The sequence below is a fragment of the Natator depressus genome, chromosome 10, assembly GCF_965152275.1.
Source record: "Natator depressus isolate rNatDep1 chromosome 10, rNatDep2.hap1, whole genome shotgun sequence".
Lineage (NCBI taxonomy): Eukaryota > Metazoa > Chordata > Testudines > Cheloniidae > Natator > Natator depressus.
The window spans coordinates 48,413,146-48,432,540 of record NC_134243.1 but is presented as its reverse complement, the minus strand read 5'-3'; the positions used below and the strand labels follow the sequence as shown (position 1 = coordinate 48,432,540).

Genomic DNA, 19,395 nt, shown 5'->3' with positions numbered 1-19,395 from the left:
TATGTTTGTGTTTATGGACTCCCAAGTGTGAAGGTACTTAAAAACAAGTTTCATCAGTCAGACAATTGTTGAACATGGAAGATTCCTGGGGTGGTGTAAAGGGATCATTTTCTCCTCTCAGTTCCTTTCTTGATCTCCCCCCAACTCTTCTAATAGGGGAATGCAGTAATTTCCAATTCTGGATACACAAACCAGTAATGGTTCTTCAGGTGGTGCAGCTGGAACACTAGGTACTCTCTAATTATGAACTTCTTTTGGGGATCCTAAATGCACTGGTGCTGCCTGTCTTTCATTCACCTGCACCTGCTATAAACTCAGAGAGGAACATGAAGTCCGAACCCCAGTCTTGCAACAAGACAGCTGACAAGTCAAGGAGAAAGGTAGAGTATTGATTCTGATCTTTAGGTAGGAGGTAATTAGAGACTTTGGCAATGTGGTGTCAGTGTAGCACACAGAGTGGAAGCCAGACTGGAGAGGTTCTAGAATGGAACTGGAGGAGAGGAACTCCAGAAAGTGATTGTAGACAGTGCATTCAGTCAGCTTTCGGATGAAAGAGGAAAGAGATAGTAGTTGGAGTCAAGTGAGGTCAAGGATAAGTGATGGTTTTAAAGAGGAGAGAGACTAAACCATGCTTATCTTGTGAGGAGAAAAAGCCAAAACAGAATTAAGCAACAAAGGGAGTTTTGGATTTAACATTTGTAGAATCCTACCTTATGTCCAAGGAGAGGAAATAATCAGCAGACAAAATGGAAAGAGGCAGGAGGAATTTACAGAAGCTAATAAATTTATTTAATAAATATTGTATACTTAGCACTTATTTAGCACTTTTAATTGTCAGACTGTTATACAAACATTAACTATTCCTTGTGAAATGTATGCGAAAAATTTTATCACAATTTTACAGATGGAGTTATTGAGGTGACAATACTAAGTGACTTTTCCAAAGCCACAGGAGAACACTATCATTGTCAAAACAGGAACTGATACTTCGGTGCTCTTGACATCTCGTCCTGTTCTCAGATTAGAAGGTCACAATGCCTATGTGTGTCAAAGCAGAGGAGATGGAGGCAAAGTTGAAAATAGCAGTCTTGCAAACCCTACATGTTAAAAAACGAAACGACAAAAACACGAGGCACAGCTCCACCCCAAAAATCTTAAGTTTGACTTTAAAATCGTGAATTTTTTTTAAAAAAAACCCATAAATGTGTGTGTGTGTGGGGGGTGAGATTTGTCTTCCGTCTTTTGACCTTTTACGGTGCTCTCGGCTCACATTTTCAAGCTTTTCCTCCACAACCACAAGGTCTAGAAAATTACTTGGTTTTAAATGAAAGCCAAGGTTCTGTTGAAGTCCTGTTGTAGTTGCGCAGCCAATGGGACACTGCTAATGAAAGTAATGGTTGCAGAATTGGATAGTGTGTGGAAGATATGAAATGGGAACTGAAACATGAAAATTGAAGCCCAAAATTGTGATTTCAGTAGGAAAGATTTTGTGCATCAAAAAACTGCTGTTTAAAGTTGAGCTGCTGAGTATCAAAATATCAAAGGGAAAGTTACCAGAATTTGTCTGTAGAACACTAACTGTCCCTCTATGACTGGTGATTTCCTATCATTTCTAGTTCCAACTTTTTGTCAGGTCTCAGTTATCTAACTGCACCTCATAACCCTTCTGGTCTCTCTGGGCACACCCTTTGAACATAAGAATGGCAATACTGGGTCAAACCAATGGTCCATCTAGCCCAGTATTCTGTCTTCCAGCACTTATAGCAATTAAATCACAGCTTTAACAGAACTGTTAAACAATAACAGAATACCAATTTAAGTTTATTATAAATATTTTTGGATGTTTTTCTATATTTTCAAATATATTTATTTCAGGTACAACACAGGAATACAAAGCATATAGTGGTCATTTTATTTTATTTTTTATTACAAATACTTGCACTGTAAAAAAGATAAAAAGAAATAGTATTTTTCAATTCACCTCAGTCCTATTTCTTATTCAGCCAATCGCTGAGACAAACAAGTTTGTTTACATTTATGGGAGATAATGCTGCCCGGTTCTTATTTACGACACCAGAAAGTGAGACCAGGTGTACGCATGGCACTGTCGTAGCCAGTGTTGCAAGGTATTTATGTGCCAGATATGCTACATATTTGTATGCCCCTTCATGCTTCAACTTGTAGGCTTTAAAGTTTTACATTGTTTTATTTTTGAGCGCAGTTATGTAAAAAAAAGTCTACATTTGTAAGTTGCACTTTCACAATAAAGAGATCACACTACAGTAATTTTACGAGGCAAATTGAAAAATACTAGTTTTTATCTTTTTTAGAATGCAAATATTTATAATTAAAAATAATATAAAATGAGCACTGTATATTTTGTATCCTGTTTTGTGATTAAAATCAATATATTTAAAAAAATGTAGAAAAACATTCAAAAATATAATACATTTAAGTTGGTATTTTATTATTGTTTAATCATGCAATTAAAACTGCAATTAATTGACAGACCTACTCTTTAACTATACCACCAACTCTGCCAGCTCATTTCTAAAGCTTTCCTTCTTTTCCAGAGGCGTGTCTTGTTGGGAGCATTTGCTGACATCACACATATAACCCTACTCTCTATCATCAACCATACTGCTATTAATTCGTCTCCTCTTCTTTTTCCCCTCATGACACTCTCCGCAACTGCTAGGCTTATGATGATACCTACTTAGGGTTGCCAACTTTCTAATCATACAAAATTGAACACTCTTACCCTGCCCCACCCCTTTTCTGAGGCCCGGCCCCCACTTACTCCACCCCCACCCCCAGTCGCTCACTCTTTCCCACCCTCACTCATTTTCACAGGGCTGGGGCAGGTGTTCGGCTGCAGGCTCCAGGGTGGGGCCAGAAATGAGGGGTTCAGGGCGCAGAAGGGGGCTCTGGGCTAGGGCAGGGAGCTGTGATGTGGAAAGGGTTGCGGCCGTGAACTGGGGGTGTGGGCTCTGGGTGGGGCCAGGGATGAGGGTTTTGAGGTGCAGGAGGGGACTCAGGGCTGGGGCTGAGAGGTTCAGGTACAGGACGGGGTGTGGGTTCCAGCTGGGGGTGTGGGTTCTGGAGTGGAGGCTCTAGAAGGAAGTTCGGGTGTGGGAGGGGCCTCAGGGCTGGGGCCAACGGGTTCAGGTGTGGGAGGGGGTGTGGGCTCTGGGAGGGAGTTAGGGTGAGGGAGGAAGCTCAGGGTTGGGACAGGAGGTTGGGTGTGGGAGGAGGTTCATGGTGCAGGCTCCAGCCAGACAGCACTTATCTCAGGCGGCTCTTGGAAGCAGCTGACACGTCTGGCTCCTAGGCACAGGGGGCTCTCTGCACTGCTCACGCCCATAGAAGCCATCCTACAGCTCCCATTGGCCGTGGCTCCCGACCAATGGGAGCTGTGGAGCAGGTGCTTGGGATGAGGGCAGCATGTGGAGCTCCGTGGCTGCCCCTGTGCCTAGGAGCTGGACATACAAGCTGCTTCTGGGAGCCATGTGGAGCCAGGGCAGGCAGGGAGCCTGCCTTAGCCACACTGCTCCACAAACCAGACTTTTAAGCGGCTTTGTTAGCAATGCTGACTGGCGCTGCCAGGGTCCCTTTTTGACCAGGCATTCTGGTCAAAAACTGGATGCCTGGCAACCCTATACCTAACTCCTTTCATCTTTCCTCCAAACCAAAACATTTTAAATTAATCTTTGAAGCTTTACTTGTGCCTCCACTGGTTACCATTCTCCTGTATGTGCTAATGGGGAAAAAAAAATAAACTGGTTACCACAGAAACTGAATTAGCAAGATTTTTTTGAAAAAAATTACTGCTTAAATAAAAAGTATTTCTTCCTTTCTCCCACTCAACTCTGATAGACACTCAGCCTTTTTTTTTTTTTGAGGAGAAAAGAATGTCCAATATGGAGTGTTACTTTTAAGTACCTGAGATATAAGTCAATATGGCTGATTAAATCACTGATTACTGGGGCTTTTTCCTTCCCTGCTAATTGGCTGCAGCTCATCTTTAAAAGCAACAGGGGACTTTAAAAAAAAATTAACATTTTAAGGGACCTTAGATACAAATTCCAGTCCATCCAGATGATCCGTCATTTGTGTAAGTACAGGGTGGAGTGACAGAATTTGTTGTATTAAAATAGTGAACATTGGCCTGGTCTGTGCTAGCCAGATTGATGTACTGCACTACTACTGCAGCTTCACCATTTGTAGCATTAGTGGAAACTCTTGTTTTGACATGTTTCACAGGTTTTTTTTATTGCTATGTTGCATTTTTACTGCTCATAGGAGATGGTGATAGTAAAAACACTTATACACTCTTTATACTTCAGCCTCCACTCTTGATTACCACTAGTGCTTAATTATATATCTGAATTTTGCTATTGTAAATGCAGCCAGGAATTATTTTCTACTTTCAGAAAGTGCCATGAGTCTTAACTAACCTCTGCTTGGACAAGCACCAAAGTAAGCTAGATAAGGAACTTGTCTGAATGCCTCTTTTGAATAACAGTACCTTTAACACAATTTCTGGTGTTGGGTCTTGAACCCACAACCTCTTGGCTCAGAGACAACAGTTTCCAAATTAGTCATATTGGCATTTTTTAATATACTAAATTTAGATTAAGAATGATATTTAAATTAAAGCTGGGAGGAACTGTGTAAACTTTCCACAGAGAGCTCTGCCAATGCAACCCAGTCCTAACTTGCATCATCTTCTAAAACTATACTCAGAGATCTCTTTCTTTGAGCAACACTACATATTGTGTCATATTGTATTGGAGCTTTGTAAAGTAAATAAATGTCCATAAATGACTGGGTATATGTAATATGGGACTCTCACCACCAGAGTGCCCCCCTCATTTCAGGACTTCATCTTGAGAGCCCCATATTGTCAGCCAACTGGGTTCTGCAGTGGTTGAGTTCTAGATGATGTAACCCTCCAGCCAGGTCACACTTAAAGTTCAATCTCTTTCTGGGGTAACAAAAGTCCAGTTTAAACAACCAAACATCCAACCAACCAAGCTTCTGCTCCTCTTAGGCCTGACAGGTTTCCTGCTACCTCCCCTCCCTGAGGACTCCAGCAGTTTCTCCCAGGGCCTCGCTTTTTCTTCTGGGCCTTCTTCTGGGGCAATTAAAATTAATGGGAGTTGTGTATCTAAATCCCCTAGGATATAAAATGGTTTTAAAAAACTTTTTAAAAGGTTTTGGGACATGCATGGAGATTAATGAAAGAAATGATCAATATGAAAGTAGAATTTTCTTCAAAAACCAACAGTGTTCCTATTCAGGTGCAAGTTATGGAAGGGTAAGTCAGTTTTATGGGCTACCACCAGGTGGGTCACAGAGTTGCCTCCTTTCATCTACCCCCAAGACTCTTCAGGTCCAGAATCCTGTAATAATTAAGCTTCATGTAGTAACTTGGGAAGGCAACAGTCTTGTATAGCTATCAGCCCCCAAAGTAATGGGGTATTATCAATTTCAGTGGCAGTGACTGTTTATATTCCAGACAAATAATTGATGCAGAGAGAGTCAAATCACTCCATGGTTGAAGTTAATGTTGAGACTACAGTTCTGATGTCAACTAAGGTAGGCTGTCCAAATAATAGGTGTTTAACTATTGGCAATCTTTTACCTTCTCTTTCTAACATAGGATTACATAAAACAGTCCAATACAATTCAAGATTACACATCTTGTTACATTTAATAGTCATGTGACAAATTTAGGTGAAAAATAACATGATTTCTCAGGATGGAACATACAATTGTGTGTGTGTGTGTGTGTGTGTGTGTGAGCGAGAGCACGTGATTGTTTAACCTAGGGAAGTTACTAGATCGAAGGCCCTGGTTCTCATGGGAGACTTCAATCACCCTGATATCTGCTGGGAGAGCAATACAGCGGTGCACAGAAAATCCAAGAAGTTTTTGGAAAGGGTAGGGGACGATTTCCTGGTGCAAGTGCTGGAGGAGCCAACTAGGGGCAGAGCTCTTCTTGACCTGCTGCTCACAAACTGGGAAGAATTAGTAGGGGAAGCTAAAGTGGATGGGAACCTGGGAGACAGTGACCATGAGATGGTTGAGTTCAGGATCCTGACACAGGGAAGAAAGGAGAGCAGCAGAATACGGACCCTGGACTTCAGAAAAGCAGACTCTGACTCCCTCAGGGAACTGATGGGCAGGATCCCCTGGGAGAATAACATGAGGGGGATAGGAGTCCAGGAGAGCTGGCTGTATTTTAAAGAATCCTTATTGAGGTTACAGGGACAAACCATCCCGATGTGTAGAAAGAATAGTAAATATGGCAGGCGACCAGCTTGGCTTAATAGTGAAATCCTTGCTGATCTTGAACACAAAAAAGAAGCTTACAAGAAGTGGAAGATTGGACAAATGACCAGGGAAGAGTATCAAAATATTGCTCGGGGATGCAGGAGTGAAATCAGGAAGGCCAAATCACACCTGGAGTTGCAGCTAGCAAGAGATGTTAAGAGTAACAAGAAGGGTTTCTTCAGGTATGTTAGCAACAAGAAGAAAGTCAAGGAAAGTGTGGGCCCCTTACTGAATAATGGAGGCAACCTAGTGACAGAAGATGTGGAAAAAGCTAATGTACTCAATGCTTTTTTTGCCTCTGTCTTCACGAACAAGGTCAGCTCCCAGACTACTGCACTGGGCAGCACAGCATGGGGAGGAGGTGACCAGCCCTCTGTGGAGAAAGAAGTGGTTCGGGACTATTTAGAAAAGCTGGACGAGCACAAGTCCATGGGGCCGGATGCGCTGCATCCGAGAGTGCTAAAGGAGTTGGCGGATGTGATTGCAGAGCCATTGGCCATTATCTTTGAAAACTCATGGCGATCCGGGGAAGTCCCGGACGACTGGAAAAAGGCTAATGTAGTGCCCATCTTTAAAAAAGGGAAGAAGGAGGATCCTGGGAACTACAGGCCAGTCAGCCTCACCTCAGTCCCTGGAAAAATCATGGAGCAGGTCCTCAAGGAATCAATTCTGAAGCACTTAGAGGAGAGGAAAGTGATCAGGAACAGTCAGCATGGATTCATCAAGGGCAAGTCATGTCTGACTAATCTAATTGCCTTATATGACGAAATAACTGGCTCTGTGGATGAGGGGAAAGCGGTGGACGTGTTGTTCCTTGACTTTAACAAAGCTTTTGACACTGTCTCCCACAGTATTCTTGCCAGCAAGTTAAAGAAGTATGGGCTGGATGGACTATAAGGTGGATAGAAATTTGGCTAGATTGTTGGGCTCAACGGGTAGTGATCAATGGCTCCATGTCTAGTTGGCAGCCGGTATCAAGTGGAGTGCCCCAAGGGTCGGTCCTCGGGCCAGTTTTGTTCAATATCTTCATAAATGATCTGGAGGATGGTGTGGATTGCACCCTCAGCAAGTTTGCAGATGACACTAAACTGGGAGGAGAGGTAGATATGCTGGAGGGTAGGGATAGGATACAGAGGGACCTAGACAAATTAGAGGATTGGGCCAAAAGAAATCTGATGAGGTTCAACAAGGACAAGTGCAGAGTCCTGCACTTAGGACAGAAGAACCCCATGCACCGCTACAGACTAGGGACCGAATGGCTCGGCAGCAGTTCTGCAGAAAAGGACCTAGGGGTTACAGTGGACGAGAAGCTGGATATGAGTCAACAGTGTGCCCTTGTTGCCAAGAAGGCCAATGGCATTTTGGGATGTATAAGTAGGGGCATTGCCAGCAGATCGAGGGACGTGATCGTTCCCCTCTAATTCGACATTGGTGAGGCCTCATCTGGAGTACTGTGTCCAGTTTTGGGCCCCACGCTACAAGAAGGATGTGGAAAAATTGGAAAGCGTCCAGCGGAGGGCAAGAAAAATGATTAGGGGACTGGAACACATGACTTATGAGGAGAGGCTGAGGGAACTGGGATTGTTTAGTCTGCGGAAGAGAGGAATGAGGGGGGATTTGATAGCTGCTTTCAACTACCTGAAAGGGGGTTCCAAAGAGGATGGATCTAGACTGTTCTCAGTGGTAGCTGATGGCAGAACAAGGAGTAACGGTCTCAAGTTGCAGTGGGGGAGGTTTAGGTTGGATATTAGGAAAAACTTTTTCACTAGGAGGGTGGTGAAACACTGGAATGCGTTACCTAGGGAGGTGGTGGAATTTCCTTCCTTAGATATTTTTAAGGTCAAGCTTGACAAAGCCCTGGCTGGGATGATTTAGTTGGGGATTGGTCCTGCTTTGAGCAGGGGGTTGGACTAGATGACCTCCTGAGGTCCCTTCCAACACTGATATTCTATGATAGGGCTGTTTTACATTTAGGTATTTATATAATTATTAGGGCTGTTGACTAATTGCAGTTAACTCATGCGATTATTAATCTCAATTAAAAAATTGCTATTAATTGCACTGTTAAACAATAGAATACTAATGGAAATTTATTAAATATTTTTGGATGTTTTTCTACATTTTCAAATATATTTATTTCTATTACAACACAATACAAAGTATACAGTGCTCACTTTATATTATTTTTTATTACAAATGTTTGCACTGTAAAAATAATAAAAGAAATAGTATTTTTCAATTCACCTCATACAAGTACTGTAGTTTACTTTATCGTCAAAGTGTAACTTACAAATGTAGATTTTTTTTGTTAGATAACTGCACTCAAAAATAAAACAATGTAAAACTTTAGAGCCTACAAGTGCACTCAGTCCTACTTATTGTTCAGCCAATCGCTAAGAAAAACAAGTTTGTTTACATTTACAGGAGATACTGCTGCCTGCTTCTTATTTACAATGTCACCTGAAAGTGAGAACAGGTGTTTGCATGGCACTGTTGTAGCCGGCGTCACAAGATGTTTCCGTGCCAGATATGCTAAACATGCGTATGCCCCTTCATGCTTCGGCACCATTCCAGAGGCCGATGATGCTCGTTAAAAAAATGCATTAATTAAATTTATGACTAAACTTCTTGGGGGGAGAACTGTATGTCTCCTGCTTTGTTTTACCTGCATTCTGACATATATTCCATGTTATAGCAGTCTCAGATGATGACCCAGCACATGTTCATTTTAATAACAGAACTTTCACAGCCGATTTGACAAAATGCAAAGAAGGTACCAATGTGATATTTCTAAAAATAGCTACAGCACTCGAACCAAGGTTTAAGAATCTGAAGTGCCGTCCAAAATCTGAGAGGGATGAGGTGTGGAGCATGCTTTCTGAAGTCTTAAAAGAGCAACACTCGGATGCAAAAACTACAGAACCCGAACCATCAAAAAAGAAAATCAACCTTCTGCTGGTGGTATCTGACTCAGATGATGAAAATGAACATGCGTCGGTCCACTCTGCTTTGGATCGTTATTGAGCAGAACCCATCATCAGCATGGACGCAAGTCCTCTGGAATGGTGGCTGAAGCATCAAGGGACATATGAATCTTTAGCGCATCTGGCACGTAAACATCTTGTGACGCCGGCTACAACAGTGCCATGCAAACACCTCTTCTCACTTTCAGGTGACATTGTAAACAAGAAGCAGGCAGCATTATCTCCTGCAAATTGTAACCAAACTTGTTTGTCTGAGCAATTAGCTGAAGTAGGACTGAGTGGACTTATAGGCACTAACGTTTTACATTGTTTAATTTTTGAATGCAGTTTGTTTTTGTACATAATTCTACATTTGTATGTTCAGCTTTCATGATGAACAGATTGCACTACAGTACTTGTATTACGTGAATTGAAAAATACTATTTCTTTTGGTTTTTTTACAATGCAAATATTTGTCATCAAAAATAAATACAAAGTTAGCACTGTACACTTTGTATTCTGTGTTGTAATTGAAATCAATATATTTGAAAATGTAGAAAGCATCACAAATATTTAAATAAATGGTATTCTATTATTGTTTAATCACAATTACTTTTTTTAGTTGCTTGACAGCCCTAATAAATATTAAATAGGCACTGTTCTCAGATTCAGTGGGTTCTAGACACACTTGCCCACTACCAGCCATCTGCTGGTGTTAAAAGTAAGTGCTAAAGTAAAGGTATCCCTCAACTAATAAAAATTGGAAAAGAAAAAAACAAAAACAAAAAAATTACACTTATGCAGGATGGTTGTCAAGACCTGTGATTTCATTCACCTTCAGGAAGCTGGTACATGGTTGAAAAGATTAGCTGATGGTCTGACTGGTTCATGTGTTTAATGCTGACAGACTGGCTAGGTTGCTAGAGGTTACTTGCTCGTAGATGTTGAATCTTACAAACTGCATGTTGCTCGACTCCTAACTTATCATTCAGTGGCTACCTAAGCTAGGAGGGTGGAGGAAGCACAGGTCTTTTTGTCAGGCATGATGGCACTGAATGGACAGAGACTAGCAGCCATGGAAACAGTCATTGCAGGCAAGCAAGTTGCATGATTAAGAAGTAAAAGCCAACCTGCAGTGGCTTCCTCTTTCCTTCAATTTTTGAAGATAGTGGTTCCTCCCCTTTGGAGTTTCTTCTCAGGTGTCTTGTAGCGAATCAGAATGGGGCACTCCTTTTCTGAGGTCACTTGCATTGCTCAGTGGGGTTCAATTAGGTCATATTTACTTAAACTACTAACCTATCCACACCAGTAATTTTGGGCTCTGAAACTCCATGGATACAAAAATATATTCAGTCAGATGGCAGGTCCATAAGAATTTTGAGATATTTGAGGCCACGGATCAGTTCACAAACATCTCAAGCATCCTATAGAAGCACCAACTCAATAATTTAAATGGGCAAGGCTAGTGTGACAGAAATTGAGCAGATATGTAATAAGATTATGACTACTGTAGGAACTGCATCATATTAATCCTAATATATTAATAAAATCATTTATAAATATAAATCATATTTATATGTAATAATGGTATGAACATTATGTAGCCAGGTCAGTGAGGAAACTTATTCTGTATTGGGATTAGCAGAATGTTAATTTGGTTGCCCGTAATGTTTGAATTCAATGGGGCTATCACAGGAAGGCAACAGAATGAGAATACCTGGATACATACTTGAAAGACAATGGGAGACAGCTATCTGAGTCAGAGATCCTGTACTTTGTCTCAACAGGTTGTAAGCATTATTTTGCAGGCCAGAACTAGAGATCAAAAGAAAATTTAGGAGTTAAAAAGCCATTCTGTGAGGCTGAACGGGAGGTTCACTTCTCAGCTGCTGTCTAGGTAGACAGACTGGCACAAAGAGAGAGGGGTGGAGGTTGTGAAGGAGTTTGAAGGTATTGGGCCTCCCAGGTCTAGGGAATGGTAAGCCTTGGGAAGAACTAGATGTGTGTGGTATGTATTATTGTTTTTAAGATGTGCTTTCTCTGAAGTGCTTTTGTTCCAAACAAGTGAAAGCATTTAAGGAAGCTGCTGGGTCACTAATTACCACTGTCATTGCCCCAGAGAGAACAGAACTGCAGGGTCTGAGCCCAAGTCAGACCTGCTAAGGTGATCACAGTTAATACATAATGAACTACCACCCAGCAGCTGGTCCGAGAGTCAGAGAAATGCTTGTTTCATCCCAGGAAAGAGGTGAAGACCTGAGGCTCGAGACCTAGACTTCAGTACCAGGCAAATTAGTTGAAATATAGTAAAGAACAGAATTATCAGACGCATAGATGAACACGATTTCTTGGGGAAGAGTCAACACAGCTTTCGTGAAGGGAAATCATGCCTTACCAATCTATTTGAATTCTTTGAAGGTGCCAACAAACGTGGACAAGGGTGATCCAGTGGAGACAGTGTACTTGGACTTTGAGAAAGCTTTTGACAAAAGTCCCTCACCAAAGGCTCTTAAGCAAAGTAAGCAGTCATAGGATAACAGGGAAGGTCCTCTCATGGATCAGTAACTGGTTAAAAGATAGGAAACAAAGGGTAGGAATAAATGGTCAGTTTTCACAGTGGAGAGAGGTAAATAGTGGGATCCCCCAAGGATCTGTAATGGAACCAGGGCTGTTCAACATATTCATAAATGAACTGGAAAAAGAGATAAACAGTGATGTTGCAAAATTCACAGATGATACAAAACTACTCAAGATATTTAAGTCCAAAGCTGACTGTGAAGAGTTACAAATGGATCTCACAGTACTGGATGATTGTGACAAAATGGCAATTGAAATTCAATGTTGATAAATGCAAAATGATACAAACTGGAAAACATAATCCCAACTATACATCCAAAATGATGGAGCCTAAATTAGCTTTTACCACTCAAGAAAGATCTTGGAGTAATCATGGATAAATCTCTGAAAAATATCTGCTCAGCGTGCAGCAGCAGCCAAAAAAGTTAACAGAATGTTAGGAACCACTAGATAATAAAACACAAAATATCATAATCCCGTTATATAAATCCATGGTATGGCCACACCTTGAATACTGCGTACAGTTCTGTTCACACAATCTCAAAAAATATATATATTAGAATTGGAAAAAGTACGGAGAAGGGCAATAAAAATTATGGGTATGGAACAGCTTCCGTTACAGGAGAGATTAAAAAGACTGGGACTGTTCAGCTTGGAAAAAAGATGACTAAGGGTACGTCTTCACTACCTGCCGGATCGGCGGGTAGTGATCGATCTATTGGGGAATCGATTTATCATGTCTCATCTAGACGCGATAAATCGATCCCTGAATCGACGCCTGTACTCCACCTCGGAAGAAGGAATAAGCGGAGTTGATGGGGAGCCGCTGTGGTTGACTTGCCGCCGTGAGGACGTCCAGGTAAGTCGAACTAAGATACTTCGCGAAGCACATAACTGATACTTCGCGAATCACGTAGCTGAAGTTGCGCATCTTAGTTCGAACCCCCTCCAGCGTAGCCCAGGCTTAAGTGGGGATATGATAGATGTCTATAAAATCATGAATGGTGTGGAGAAGGTGAATAGCAAGTGTTGTTTATCACTTCACATAAAATACAAACTACGGGTCACCCAATGAAACCAATAGGCAGCATGTTTAAAACAAACATAGGGAAGTACTTCTTCACACAACGCACAGTCAACCTGTGGAACTTGTTGCCCACGGATGCTGTAAAGGCCAAAAGCATAACTGGGTTCAAAAAAGAATTAGATAAGTTCATGGAAGATTGCCAATATAGTCAAGCATACAGTGCCATTCTCTGGGTGTCCCTTTACCTCTCACAGCCAGAAGCTGGAACTGGATGACGGGGGATGGATCACTAGATAAATTCCCATGTTGACTAATTTAATTGGATTATTTTTCTTAATCTTGCGATTAATTGCAATTTTTAAATCATTTGACAGCCCTATTAAAGAGTAAGACCTTGTAAGTGGTGTTGTAAGCTGCCAAATTGGTAAAGGAAGCCAAGCTAAAGGAGTGGTGGATAAATCTGACTGGTAAAAGTAATGCAGAAGGAGAGAAGTGGGTTGTTGTGTTTCTTTAATGGGTTTTCAGTGGTGAATACATGGTTGGAAGAAAAGAGAATCCCACATGGTGACCGACTCTAGAGGAAAAAATAAAGCAAAAAAGTCAACTGTATTTTGAGAAGAGAATGTATGAAAATGGTGGGAGCATAGATGCAGCGTGACTTCAATATTTGGGGGGGAAGGGGGCTTACCATTATAAATAATATGTATATGTCTAACTTCTGGATTTACTGATTGTTAGTGGTACTTAAATTAGTGTACTTAGTGAGTGAGTCAGGGGGTGGAGGTGGGGCTCCCTCCCCGAGCAGTGGCAGGCTGGCCCGAGCTGCCTGGCTTTGCTGCTTGCCCTCCCCAGACTGCATACCAGATGTTTTCAAACTGTGGAGTGTGTGCCCCCATAGCGCTCAAAAGGTATTGATCTCTACAGAAAAGGTAGAAGCATTGAATAAGACGAAGAATGGTAAAGCACCTGGTGAAAATAACTGTTGATATGATCAAGGCAGTTGGTTATTTATGAAGCCACTTTACTCCAATAGCTCCATGTGTTGGCTGGGATCGAGCAAGGATACCAGATGATGGGGTTGATTGTGCCTTTATGGAAGAGTAAAGATTTGGATAATTTGCATTACCCTATCAAGGCATCACCCCATTAAATCAAACTCTCAAAGTCCTTGAAAGTGTTTTGGAGGCAAGGAAGAGGTGCAAGGTGGAGAAAAGCATAGGAGAACAACAACATGGCTTTAGGAAGGGAAGGTGTAGTATAGACTCAATATCTGCAGTGAGACAGAGTTTGAAAGAATGATAATGGAGGGCATAACTGCGACGTAGATCTTGAGAAGATGTATGACTTGGTTTGAGGGGAGTGGTGTTTTGAGTATTGAGATGAATGGGAGGGGAACTTCAAGAAACGGAGATTACAGAGGAGCTGTATCGAGGGTCAAGAGCTAAGGTAGTAACAATACATGGAATTGCAGAGAGTTTTGAGGCGACGATGGGATTGAGAAATAGCAATGTGCAGAGTCTACTTCTTCATCCTAGTTATGATGTTAACTAGGAAGAGAACCAAGCCTGTGGAGACAGAGAAAACTAATGTATGCTGACAATCTGGGCCTTTTGGCTGACAACAACAGGAATTGATAAATATGGTATCAGAGTGGGCATCTGTGTTGGACGACCATGGTTTGAAGGTAAACACAAAGTAAATTGAAATTATGAAAGTAGGGAAGGTGGAAGAGTTTCTGCTGATTCAAGTTTCAGGAGAAAAGCTGAAGCAAAACAAAGAATTTGTGTAGCTGAAAAGTATACTTAGTGCCATCAAAAAGAGGTCTGGAGAACTGAAAAGAAGAGCACAATATGCATGCCCAGCAGTGAAAAGGGTGGCAGGAGTACTGTGGCACCAGCTATTAAATAATAAATTGAGTGGAAAAGTGTATGTTGTGTGTTTTTGTCTTTGCCTGCTTTATGGTTTGGAACCAGTGGTTCTTATGGAGATGGAAGAAAAGAAGATCCAGGTAGTAGAAAATAATATACGGAGGATAACGGCAGGCATGTGGAGAGTACACAAAGTGTGCATGTAAGAAATTAGGGGGAAAATGAACTTGGCACTCTCAGTGATAGCACACATTTCTTTGCTGTGAGAAGAACCACCATCAAAGCAAGCATGGGACGAAGAGGACAGCAAGAAAGGACATAGAAGACCAAGGATACAAAGGAAGGACAGTCAAGAGACATTTGTTGAGAAAAGGACTGGAACTCCAAGACCTATGAACCCATGCCATGGACCAGAAGGCATCTCTGACCCCCTTGCAAATGGGAAAAAGGAGGTGAGTGGTGAAGTGAAGTGTATATGTTAATGGAGAGGATGGGGAAAAGGAAATGAGGAGGGGGGTCATTACTAAAGAGGAGTAAAGTTTGTTGGTTTAACAGCATGGCTACACATGCTTCATTTTGAGGAAGATGGACTGGGGGAACAAACCTGTGCCTGGCTTAGCTGCATTAAGCTCAGGACTGAAGGTGGTGAGGTGAGGGGGTAAAGATAACAGGTGTCACCTTTACATTCTCAGAATCCTTGGGTTGGCAAGGGACCATTCTGGTCCCTGGTAGAACTTAAATGTAAAATATAGGACTGCTTTAAGTTACATCCAACTGCCCATCCATTCTGGCAGCTGGAGATTACTAAGGTAATGAGACTCCCTAGCCATGTCCCCTATCTCCCAGGAATGCCCTCCACACACTGTGGGTCAGAAGCGAGTGGCATGGAGCACTATGCCAGCTCTCCACCATCCAGGAATTCACGTTTCTCAAAAAGAATCTGCAGGTAGCCAGTTCACCTGGCATTACAGGTTAACTCTTTGGCCCAAGCAGTCCCAAGATGCCATAGAGGATCTTTAGTTCTCCAAATCAAGCACAATATCACAAACGAAAAATCGTGACTGTTTCCATTAGTGCTAAGGAGATGACATTAGGGAACTGTTGTAATCATGACTATAATACACAATGCATTATTCAAAACAGAAAAAAGTATTACAGCACTGGCCATTTTGTGTTTACTTATTACAATAAAAACCAAATGTATTCAAATACCATAGATTAATTCACATCTTAATGTCACTGATTAGACAGATTAAATCCTCTCTCTTCCTATGGTTGGTACTAGAGTTAGTATACCGCTATACAGATGGAATACATTAAGAACAAGTTAAAAAACCAACATGTATTCCCTCTCTGTCATGCGAAAAATGAAGCAGAGGCTGCAGTCAGTAGAAGTCGAATGTAAAAGAACTGTGATGTGACATCCAGACACACAAACTGTTCCCATAAAACGAAGTGATAGCAGGGAATGCTAAACAAATTCGTTATAAGCCATTTCTGCAAAACATTCCCTACTCTCTAATTACTGCCAACCGTGGCATGTTAGCTGCACTGCCCATACCATACTGAATAAAAGGGCACCTCATTACAGGATTACTAACTAGGATAATGTATTCCTAAATCAACGACGTGAGACATGACTACTGGCAGTGGAGAGAGGAAAAAAACAAACACAGTCCATTAGAAAATGGATATCATCCTTTTCCTATTAATGTCGATGGGTGATTATAATTGAGCTTTTACTGAACTGTGAATAATTCATACAATACAATGGAATTGTGCACAGGATGTTGCTCTAAAGTACATTTCAGAGGAACTACACTACGCTAAACTACACTTCACTTAGAGATAATATAATCTGATATTCTGTGTTATTAAGGCTATGTCAACATTTGCATTATTTAATGTATCAAATTTTGCTATTACTACATAAAAAGCTATGTTAAAAGAATGTTATTTAGTTGCAAAGTCAAACACCTAAACGTTAGGAAATTTCCGATTTAAAGTTGCCTGCGCAACTGTAGTTCTGCCCCAATGTGTGTCTACCCTATTCAGTGAATGAGGCAAAGGTACTCTGGAAAAAGTAGCATGTGATAATTTTAAAAAAACTAAGTTATAAGGCATACACATAAGTGAAGCCATGGCTTGTTTGAGAAAGCCTGTCTGGTGCTCCCCCCTCAACCTTATACAGATTCTCTAGCAGCTCCCAAGTGCTCCCAGGGCAGTATCTGCTGCAGCTACTGCAATGGCACGGACCCAATCTTAGATATTCATGTTCAGTTATTTTGACATAGTACCAGATTTTTCCTGAGCCATACAAGAAAGAGACAGGAAATAGCAATTTTCAACAGCTTATATCTCAGCAAAATCTGAATTGAATTTTATAGGATAAAGAAAAGGCACTCTCCTAGCCCAAAATCTTTTCCCCTGCCAAATTTCACAGGACGGCTATAAACAGTGGAGGTATTAGAGTTTCTCAGAAAAGGCTACAAGAATCTTTTATAATGGAAGGTGTTAGACAAGCTAAATAAAGAGGTTGCTACCAACTCCCTCTCTAATATTAGATGGGGGGTTAATATTGATTATTTATATTACAGTAGTGTTTTAGAGGTGCCTATTGGAAGAGGTCTTTGTAAGCTCAAAAGCTTGTCTCTTGCTATTGCACTAGACACTGTACAAGTACACACACTATAAAGAAAGAAAGACAGTGCCTACCGCAAATGGGTAATCTATCCAAGTGACAAGATATAACAGGTGGATAAAAACAAACAAATTGGGGGGCTGGGGGGAGACAAGGTAAGAAGTGGAACAATAGTACGAAGCATAATAAATAGTTGAACGACTGGCCAGTTTTCTGCTGTTAAAATGAAGGTTTTTAAAAATGCTACTTTCTAATTATTGGCAAAATTACAAGAAAACGTGTTTGTCATTTTCAGAGGTACTGACTCAACTTCCCCTCTTGCCTAAAAATAAATCGTGGATCCCGCCCTGTAGTTGTTTGGAAACCATACCTTCTTTGGTGCCTTCTATCTACTTACAGGTTTACTAAAAATAATTTACTGACTTGGTTCTGGATTTTATTCTTAAATGACTTTCCCATCCTACATCCCATTTCAGGTCCAAAACCAGCTCTTCTTTACATTCTTATGACATCACAAAACCGAAAACCCTCTGAAATGAACTAAAATCTAACAGGCAATTTTTCTAGCCATCCTGTTCTTCTAGTTATATAGTTTCACTTTCAGAAGTCTTCTTCTGGTGGTCAGAGTGCAGTGTTGTAACAATCCAGCACAGGGAGTCTGGACTCAAAGGAGGAAGGAAGGGGGAAACAAATAGGTGTCGCTCAGAGGGTAGAACTGGAATTTTAGCTCCTATTTCAAGATGCATAATTTTTTAATGTAAATTCACTGCTGGAGGATAAAGGAAAGAGAACAGGGAAAAAAATACTTGAAATCCTATAAGGCATCCCCCTTTTTGTATGAAATTTAGAGTGATACTGTCTGAGGTAGAACTGGTCTAGGAGAAAAGAAAATGTCTAATGTCCTCCTTAGGCTTAAGGGTTCCTAACATAGCAAAATTATATTAACTGATGTTGCCTGAGCTGTTGAAGGAAGTTGTGCTGACTTCTGTACTACTAATCTGGAAAATTCTTTGACTCTAGAAGAAGAAAATGTCTAGAAGGTCTGCCATTTAGATCAAGAATTTGTAGGTACTTTCAGAACAACTTTCTTTCCTCCCTGATGAAAGTGATCGACTGAGAAAACTGGTTGCTCAGTTTGGAAGAAACCTTAAGAGCGTTCTGAGTGTTTTTTGCAAATAATTTATTTCCATTGAACAAGGCATGTTGCCATGATAAAAGTGGCATCAGACAAGTGGACACCCATTTATGCAAAATGCAATTACTGGCCACAACAACCACAAAACTTTGACATTTATACCTACTTCAGCTTTAAGGTCATTTGGGGTTCCATGACAGTTGCAATCTTTAATTTAAGAGAATATTTAACCAAACTGGTAGTTTGAGGAGAAAAGTGAAAATGCACGTAAAAAAGAATATTCACTTGTCTCCAAGTTTCCTACTACAAAACCAACATTAGCCCACAATTGTAAATAGGTTGAGAACCACTGCAGTAACTCATCTGGACGTCAGGCTGGTCTGAAGCCACTTATCTCACATTAAAAATGCTTCAACAAAATAATCAAAGTGTCTTGGTATGAGCCACTGAAATCAATACTTACGTTAGCCCTGAATTTTGACTAGAAGATGTGTAATAATTAAACACTCAATTAATGAGACATCCCTATGTAAATTACAGGAAAGGCCTGGTGAATATAGTAGAGCAGCAGTTCTCAAACTGTGGGTTGGGACCCCAAAATGGGTCGCAACCCCATGGTAATGGAGTCGCTAGGGCTGGCATTAGACTTGCTGGGGCCCAGGGCCGAAGCCCGAGCCCCGTGTCTGAAGCCAAAGCCTGAGCCCACCCCTGGGGCCGAAGCCAAAGCTCGAGCCCCACCACCTGGGGTCGAAGTCCAAGGGCTTCAACCCTGGGGGATAGGGCTTGGGCTTTGGCCCACCTGCCTGGGGCGGTGGGGCTCAGGCCCCCATTCCTGGGGTCATGCA

At 41.3% G+C, this 19,395-nt stretch overlaps 1 protein-coding gene across 5 annotated transcripts in view; it reads right to left on the bottom strand.

Moving 5' to 3' along the window:
- Window positions 1–19,395, bottom strand: part of PEAK1 (pseudopodium enriched atypical kinase 1) — a 219,189-nt gene that overhangs the window by 117,840 nt on the left and 81,954 nt on the right. The gene's annotated exons all lie outside the window — the stretch shown is intronic.